The sequence below is a fragment of the Medicago sativa genome, chromosome 3 (genome assembly GCF_051527215.1).
Source record: "Medicago sativa cultivar Bolivia chromosome 3, Bolivia_mono, whole genome shotgun sequence".
NCBI classification, from domain to species: Eukaryota; Viridiplantae; Streptophyta; class Magnoliopsida; order Fabales; family Fabaceae; genus Medicago; species Medicago sativa.
The window spans coordinates 81,202,451-81,211,964 of NC_140751.1; the positions used below are offsets into that span (position 1 = coordinate 81,202,451).

At 29.6% G+C, this 9,514-nt stretch overlaps 1 protein-coding gene across 1 annotated transcript in view; it reads left to right on the forward strand.

The window, feature by feature from the left end:
- The window catches only part of LOC146940813 (uncharacterized), an 82,675-nt gene that overhangs the window by 30,223 nt on the left and 42,938 nt on the right, over positions 1-9,514 (forward strand). The window lies entirely within an intron of this gene.

The following is a 9,514-nucleotide window of genomic DNA, read 5'->3' on the forward strand; positions in this document are numbered from 1 at the left end:
TTCACGTTTTCATGCATAAAACCTAAACCGTTAATCCGTTTTCGATGCCGTTTTCGCCTACGCGCTCCTGACACTAAGCTCTATCATATTCTATAGAAAAATTCAAGTTTAACCCACTCAAAAAAAATCGTTTTCCAAAATCCCACTTAGTCACTTATTCTCAAAAACGCTTAACATCAATATTTCACATGGAAATCCCGAATTCATCTACCCAAATCCCAAAATACTGATTAGAACATTGTTATAGGATTAATCTATGAACTGTAAATCATCTATACATAGTTTTAACAACTTCTATACTATCAATAATCTATAACATCCTCAAAACCCTAATTCTTAAATTCTCACTAAAACTTAACCTAATCATGCTAAATTCATTCTACAGAATTATACCCTTAATAATATTGAAAATTAGTCTCACCCTTACCTGATAATAGCAGAATCGCAGCCCTCCCTTGGTTCTTCTCTCTTTCTGACTTTTCTCCCTTTTTCTCCAAAAACGTACGTACTCTTTTTCCTAACTTATGTCTGTCATTTATCTCTCCTTTTTACTCTTCTCACTACTAATTGCTCATCTCACAACACAGCCCAATTTTTAATAATAAAATAAGTCATAACAACATAACAACTCCACAACATCATATACTCCTCATAATCTTATTTATTTCTAAATTAAATATATCTCTCACAATTAACAATTATATTTCTACACCAAATGACAAATATATTCACATAAATATCACAGCACATAAACCATATAAAATCACATAAATGTTCTCACCACATAAAATCATACGAAATCATATATTATTCACACAAATATCACATCATAACACATAAATATCACAGCACATAAATCATATAAAATCATATAAATATACACATCACATCACATAATTTATATAAACATATAAGTCCTATAAATATTCACATCTCATCACATAATTCATATAAATATATATAAATATATTTCTAGGCTCAATAAATAAACCAAATAAATCAAGTAACAAGGAATAAATCAAATAATTAAAAAGTGGGCGTTACAATAATAGTGGAATATAATAATAAATGTTGCATTAGTATTGTAAAGTGACAATTATTATGAACATCTTTCGATTTCAGACTGGAACATGTTCACAACATTTTTTTATCAAGATGTTTCCAACATTTTGTTTAGCTATTGTATTGACTTCTATTTTACATTCTTAATCATAAATATTGAAGATCTCTAAAATTGAAGATCATTGGTTAATTTTAGTCTCTAGTCTTAGAATATAGTCTGATATATTGAGTTCGCAATGGTTAAGGCTATAGTCAACTGGATTATGTTTCTAAATATACTCCTTCTGATCCTTATTATAAGAAACAATTAACTTTTGACTATTTCTAGTTTCACCCCATATAATCATAGTTACACCCAAATTTATTAAAATTTTTACAATAATACCAAAATTACCCTCTTCATCTAAATTTCTAAAAACCCTTCTTTTACTATCATTCTGAACCCTCACCCCTTTTTCACCCACAAACCACCATGTATATGCATTCAATACCTACTAAAATCGTCAATTGAATCAACGTCTCTTCCATTGATACGTACTCGATTAATACAAGTAAGTGAATTTCATAAATTTCTTCGAGTTTCTATTTATCGTTTGTTCTATGATTTATGGATGTTTATAGTTGTTGTTAATTTCACGTTTGTCTATCTACATCGATTTGTTTGATTTAAGTTTACGTAGAAAGGTAAAATAATTTAAGTTTACATATAGGTCTCACGTGAATTTAGTTTACGTACATATTCTAAAAAGGAATAACATACACCTAAACTCAGTTTACTTGGTGTATGTAAACTCAGTTTACATAAACTACGTAAACTCAGTTTACGTGGTGTATGTAAACTCAGTTTACATAAACTATGTAAACTCAGTTTACATGTACTAAAACTCAGTCTTAACTTACTTATGTAAATTCAGTTTACATAGTATATGTAAATTCAGTTTACTTAGCTCATGTAAACTGAGTTTACATACACCATGTAAACTGAATTTACTTATACATAATTAATGTGCAGTGAACATGAATAAAGGGTATATTAGTAACTTTGGGGTGTAACTTGGATTATTTGGGGTGTGGGTAGTATCTGTCTTAACTTTTTTGGTTCATTGTATAAGTGATGTACCTAGTCTATTTTTACAATAAGATACATTAATTATTCTATGAACCTAAAAAGTCAACTTTTTCTTATAATAAGGACCGGAGGGAGTATTTGTTATTGATGAACCAATTCGTTAATCGATGTAGGGCGGGATTGGGTAGAATTTTCAAGCCACCTCGACGCTATTTTTGACATGTTTATGGTGGAGGGCAAAGTAGGGCAAATTTGCCCATTTTGTCAATCTTGTACTTTTGTGGTGGGATTTAGCATAGGAAAGTATCTTGTTCGATAAGAATAAAAGAATGATTGAAAAATAAATTACATATTAATCGAATGTATTTTAGGATAACATCGTTAAATAGAGTTAAATGTAGTTATATTTTTTATATGAGGAATGCTAGTAACACACACTTTTGAACACTCTCTAACACCCACTCTTTTATTGGATGAAATCAATGTATGTCCCACCACTTTTAGTGGGTTCTATTTCCAAAGTGTAAACCCATAATGATTTAAACCAATAAAAGACTAAGTATTAGAGATGGTGTTTAAAAGAGAGTGTTGCTAGCACTTCTCTTTTTATATTTAAGACAAAAATATGAAGAAATTTTTTGGTTATATTTGATATTTGAGTAATATATGGGAGCAGATTTTAAAAGGTTGTTAATGACCGTTGACTCAGTTAATAAATTTAACTCATCCGCAATCTCATAAGTTTAACTAGTGCTTGCTAAACTTTAAAGTTTGCCCTGACTTGGATGGTAAGCCTGGAGTCAAACCCACTTAAATTTTTCTATTAAAAAAAAAAGTAAATGCTAACAAGTGCCATAATAACACTTCTTAAGAAGACCAAAGAAGAAATTTTGTCTTGGAAATTGTGCATTCAATGCATTGAAAATTTAAAAAGTAACTTTTTTTGCTTAACTTTTTTATTATCAATTATTTCATTTTTGTATCCCTAAGAGCACTTGTTATCAAGACCCTACAAAAATCATTCCATGGTTCATGTGATTTAAATACTAATAGAAAAAAGCTAACAACACTCTCTTTTGATCACTTTCTTTTATACTCACTCTATTGTTGGTTTAAATCACCGTGGATCTACACTTTAAAAATAGAAATCACACAAAATGATGGGGCATACATTAATTACATCAAATACAAGAGTAAGTAATAGAAAGAATGTTGAAAATTAAGTGTTGCTAACATTCTTCGCAATAATATTCCACTTTTTTCAAATATAAACTTTTCTATATAATCGACAAAATATATATGTTACTCCCTCCGTCCCGAATTAATTGAGCTCTTGGCTCATTTCACACTTATTAAGAAAAATGTATAAATAAAGGGGAAAGTGGAATATCTTGAATTGAGAATGATGAAAGTAGTATCAATTAGAGTTATAAAGGGAAAAAGTGGAATATATTGAATTGGGAATGATGAAAGTAGTATTGAAAATTGAAATGACTCAGTTATTTTGGGACACTTTTTTTTAGTAAATGACTCAGTTAATCCGGGACGCAGGGAGTATCATTTTCATCTTAAGTCTCGTGTAAAACGTGGATGGATATGTATGTGCACTCATATCAAATAAGGATAATTGTAATGATTGGAAAATATGCTAATAAACGTGGATGCCATTTTTTTATCTTTTTGTTTTTTTATTCATGCATTTTTTAGTGCAGCTTAGACCCAAAACACAATCGTACCTAGTGCTTTATTGAATAAGCTGAGGAACCTACAATTGAGGGACACAATTTCTTCACGGTTGAAAATACTCATACGATCTTGACTAATTTCAGCTCCTAATCTCACATTTCCAGAAATCACATTACAAACCTTAAAACAAACTCTGTTTATTTTCCTCTCCTTCGCTCTCCTCTAAACTATCAAACAGAGTCCAAGTCTCCAACTCCATTTGTGCATAACATTATTAAAAAGGAAACTTTGGCCTGGGGCCCTTTTTATTATTTAAAAAAGGAAACCAATAAACTTAACCGCAACTGGTTGTAGTAAGAAAAGAATAACACGTCTATCTTATATAATTCCCCTCCTCAATTAATGCTTCATCTTTGTTTTGAGGTGTAGTGTAGCACTTCTTAACATTTTAGTTTTCTTCTTTTATTTTCGTCATTAATTACAACGACTCCATGTCAAAAATGTGACCGTTTAAAGTTACCATTCCTCCTATCACATATTAACTGTTTCTTCGAATCTTCGTAATATTTGTTTTCTCAAATTATTTGTAATTTTATTTTAAAATCCTAAAATCATTACTTACAATAACCTATGATCTATTTACTTTTCAAAAGTAATATGAAGGTATTTTTTTTTTTGGTAGTGGTCGGGGTTTGAACCCCGGACCTTGCATATTTTTATGCATTGTCCAACCAACTGATCTAAGCTCACGAGGACATATGAAGATATTTTTTTTATTAAAGTGACACTAATTATGACTATTTTACGACCATTCCCAAAAAATTTAAACTCAATATTTTGAAAATACAATGTTAAACTCTTACCAATTAACTAGCACCAGACCCCTTCTTTGACAAGAGCAAGGAGCTCTATGAAACTAGGCCTCTAATTTATGGAAGCCTCTAATTTATGTGCAAATTATTATACATATTTATTATATTTAAAATATCTCTAAGTAGTACTATTAATTTATTTTAACATATAAAAAATATATCTATACACACACTAATTGACAGCAACTTTTAATTTATATTTCTTCAAAAAAAAAATTAATTTATATGAATTTTTTCTTTTTACAAACTATATGAATTTTTTTAAAGGGCTTGTAAATACTCTAATATCTGAGATACATCACATTTTCACTTTTCAGCACAACAGTCATGCAAATAATTTTCAGCCCACCAAATATGCATGATTGCTCTTGCTAATCATTACCCAATACGTTTATAATTATCCTATTTGGACCAAATACATAAAAAAAAAAAAATGATCCATTTTTGAGATGGAGAGAGTAGTTGAAAAAATCATAAACTGTTCATGAAAATAAATAATAAGTTGTGTGATCCAAGCCTTAATGTTCAGAATAACTTCTGTAAAAAAAAATGTTCACAGTATAATAATGAAAAAGAAGAATATGCAAACAATTGCCATTAAAACATAATTTGTTTTAAAGAACTAAAAAGAAAGGTTGGTGTGAAAAAATGATGTATTTATTACATTGATAAATATTTAACTTGTGGTGTTAAAAAAAATAAAAAAAAATATTTAACTTGTATAAGGGTTGACAATGACCGAAAAAAAGAAGTATTAGTCGGCTCCAGTTTTTTAATGAGAGAAACTCCACATTTTTTCTAAGTTTTCTTTCTTTTTCATTCATCGAGGAGAGGTGATTTTAGATCATTTTTTGACCTAAAATCACTCATATGCATCTTTTTTCCACTTTCTTTCAATCAAAATAAGTGACTTCCACGTAGATCAAGTTTTTTCTTTTGTGTTTTTTCGTGATTTTGTCATCCGAGTGCGGCGTTGTGTTGCTTGTCGTCTTGTGTGCCGTTGTTTGATGTCACGTCTTGTTGTGGTGTTCGTTTGGTTCCTGTTGAAAAGATCAGCTTCAGATTGAACCAATGACTTACACGTCAACATTGCAAATACAGAAACATGAGTATTCTCATGATTTAGATCTTATCATATTATTTTTAGGCATTTTGTTGTTGTATGCTATTAATTTGAGTGTTGTGAGTTTGTTTGCATATTCACCCTTTATATTTTTAGCGATGTTGATCATTTTACTGTATATGATGTGTTCAGTCAATTAGAATGAATGAATCTCATTTTGTTTTTTTATTAATTATCTTAATGTTCTTATGACACTCAAGTGGTCAGAGTATCACTTTTTCATAAATATTACTCTCGCAAATATCGATATCATAAGTGATTAGAGTAAAAGAGAACTTACATTTCTCAATGATAAATTAAACATGGAAATTTTCATAAAGAAATTATTAATGCATGCATGTGAAATTTTTTTATAAAAATCATATATTAGGGAAAAAAAAATCTCAAAAGTGTGTCTTATATAAAAAAACAAGAGAGTATGCACATGCTATTTTGTCTTTTATAATAGAGCAAATTACACTCCCCTCCCTTTAAAGATGCTTGAATTACACACCCCTCCCTCTCTTATGTTAAAATATACACTCTCCTCCCTTAAAAAGTAAAATTTATATTCCCCTTCCTTATAAGATGCTTGAATTACAACTCATTCCCTTAATAATTAAATATGCACTACACTTTAATTTATTTTAACATAAATAAATATTTTTATGATATTTTTTTTTTGAAGAAGTCAAAATGGAATATAATAAATCAACGACAGTGATTCTTCTCGCACAAGGTGTGCAAAGAGAATAACTCCATAAAAAATACAATGTCAAAGTGTATGATTCCACCACACAAAAATGCAGCGGACCAACCAAACAAAAAAAGCTACTCCTAAACACCCATACAAGTTAAGGGGTGCCGCCACCAGTCGTTATAATCGAAGGCGGAAGTGAGCATATTAGCCTTCAGCCAAGAAAAAGATAAAAAATTTACATTATCTGCTAATTGAACCAAATCCTGCGGTTTGTTTTTTTTATGATATATATTTATTTTGAACCACCATTTATGAAAACTTAATTAATTTCTTTATAATTTAAATGTCATGATAATTTTTTTGAGGGAAAATGTCATGATAATTAAATTTAAATATTTTGCTATTGATTTTATAATTTAGAGTATAAAATTAACTTTTAAATAACTATGTCTTATTGTCTTTAGTAATTTTTTACATATTTTAATTTTATTTTGGGTTGTTTCATATTTATAATAGAGTTTAAAACTACATGTTAATGAAATTGTGAATAAAAAATAGCCAAAAATTTGTATTCAATTAATGATTAAATTAAAATAGACCCGCAATTCTTTTTTTTTTAAGTGTGTTAGATTATTATTTTTTTGCAAGATTATTTGAAATAAAAAAAAATTATTGAGGGAGCAAAGTGTAGATTTTAACATAAGAGGGGAGGGTAATGTAATTCAAGCTTCTCTTTGGGGAGGGGAGTGAAAAGTTTTCTAATATGTTTTGAATAAGAGGGGAGGGGAATGTATATTTTAACATAAGAGGGGATGAGAGTGTAATTCAAACATCTTTGAGGGGAGGGGAGTGTAATTTACTCTTTATAATAATGTTGGATGAATGCATCTTACAAGTTACAACTTAATTAAGGTGGTCTTGTTAAAAAATGCATGACACATACATGTGATTAATCTCAACAAGAATTTAAAATACAATTTGTCGCGTTTTGAAAAACTAACCATTTTTAAGAGTGTGTGAAACAATTTGTCTCCCTAGCAGCGGCCCTGAAATTCATCAATTTGTAGAAGGATTATCAATGAAGAGAAAAAGATTTTCATTACTCCCCTCTATCTTCAGTTATTAGATCCACTTTTTCTAATTTGTTGTCCTTGATATAAAATCATCTTCAAACTTTCACAAAAATATGGGAGACACAAATTTGTTATCTCTCTCCTTTGTAAGGGTAATTGCGTGCTACAAATAACATACACTTTTCACAAATTTAGAGAAGTTTAAAATTGCAACCATTATCCTTGAAAATATATTGAAGTTCAGAGACGAGTATTATGAATGTCTACATAAGGAGCAAGATTTCATAATTTTCTTTTATGAACCAATTTCTCAAACAATAGGGAAATATCATCATTGCAAACTCTAATGATGTAACCTGCTGGTTTCAACCTGTTGTTTTGTTAATGGACTTATTTCCCAAACATGGTTGCCAAACATAAAAGTACATTGTTTAATACAACAATCCAATTCAACCTGAGATGTTGCATGGTGCAGATTAATTACATGGATCAGTTAACATATTGTGCCAAAAGTCACCCTCGTACTGACCCTACCAAACATATTAGTTTTTCAGTAAGATGTTTACGAACGGTACATCAATAAATGGAAGGGTTTATGCATAATTGATTTTTTAATTAATGAAAGGGTCTTAAAATAATGACAATTTTTGTGAATCAAAGAGCTATTTGTAAATTTTTGTATTTTTTTTTTTTAAAAAACATTTCATCATTTATAAGCATTATACTATTTTTTTATTAATCATTCGGTTCTCAAGGTAATTAAAGCATGACTGAATCATTCTACCCATAACTCAGATTTTTCTAAATAAGTCGTCAGTGAAACTCATTAAGTATTTGAGTCAAATTGTTTTGTTAACATTATACTAACTTGCTACATTTTTCTAAAAGCTATTCATCATTCACTATTATTAGTAATAACAAAATAAAAAAAATGTTAATCCACAATTGTTTTTTACCCGTGAATTGTTAACTCAATGGTAAGATCTTAGTCGCGTAATCTCAAATAACAAAGTTCAAATCCTTTTGGGACACTTATAAAATGGTCATCATTTAGTGCTACTTATTAATAAAAAGTTTGATATTTTGAAAATATTGTTCGAAACATCTTATATAGTAACAATTGTTTTTATATATTAATAAAAATATATAGTCAAAATATATCTTATGAATAGTGCACAGTTGAATAGTAACACTAAGTTTTGCCTAAATATTTTTCTCAAAATAAAGTTTTGGCTAAATATAAATCTGAGTATAAAAATGACTAATTACACATGAATGGAAAGCAAGCGGACAAGAAGCTACTCCGTTAAGTCTTTTTAGATGACAAAATCAATCATCGTAAACACAACGTTCATGAACCTAGGAGACATGACATTATTATGCATGACCCTTTGAACTCTAAGTAGAATGTCAACAACCTCTGGTGCTAGGAACTCAAAAGTGTCAAATGTAAATGGTATAAAAACATGTTTATTGTCAAAACACGCTTTCTCACGTTTGACCACTTTGTTTGACGCTACTTTTAGGGCTGCATGTCCTACCCTCAAAGCTCCGACCCCTAATCCCACAAGTCGTGAAACCCCATTCAAGTCCTTACATGCATGTTTTCCTCCTACTCATATGTACATCATAACATCAAACCTAAGTGTCGATCTTCTATCTAGTTGGTCAGTGAGAAAGTTCACAAGCGCCTCATTCTTCACTTATACTCCTGTCCGTCTAAATATATAAAAAAGGACATTCTTAAAAAAAGTCATGTGTGTCCTCAAAGTCGGGTAGCTCCTTACAATGAACTGGATACTCCCCAAAAGTATTCAAACATGCCTTACGAGAAATATGATACATTTTATCAATAAAAAATTGTGAAATTATAAAAAGATATTGAAGGATAATACTCCACTCATGATATATGCTGACCTAACCTATAAGGATAGCTAGAAAGAGCATGTG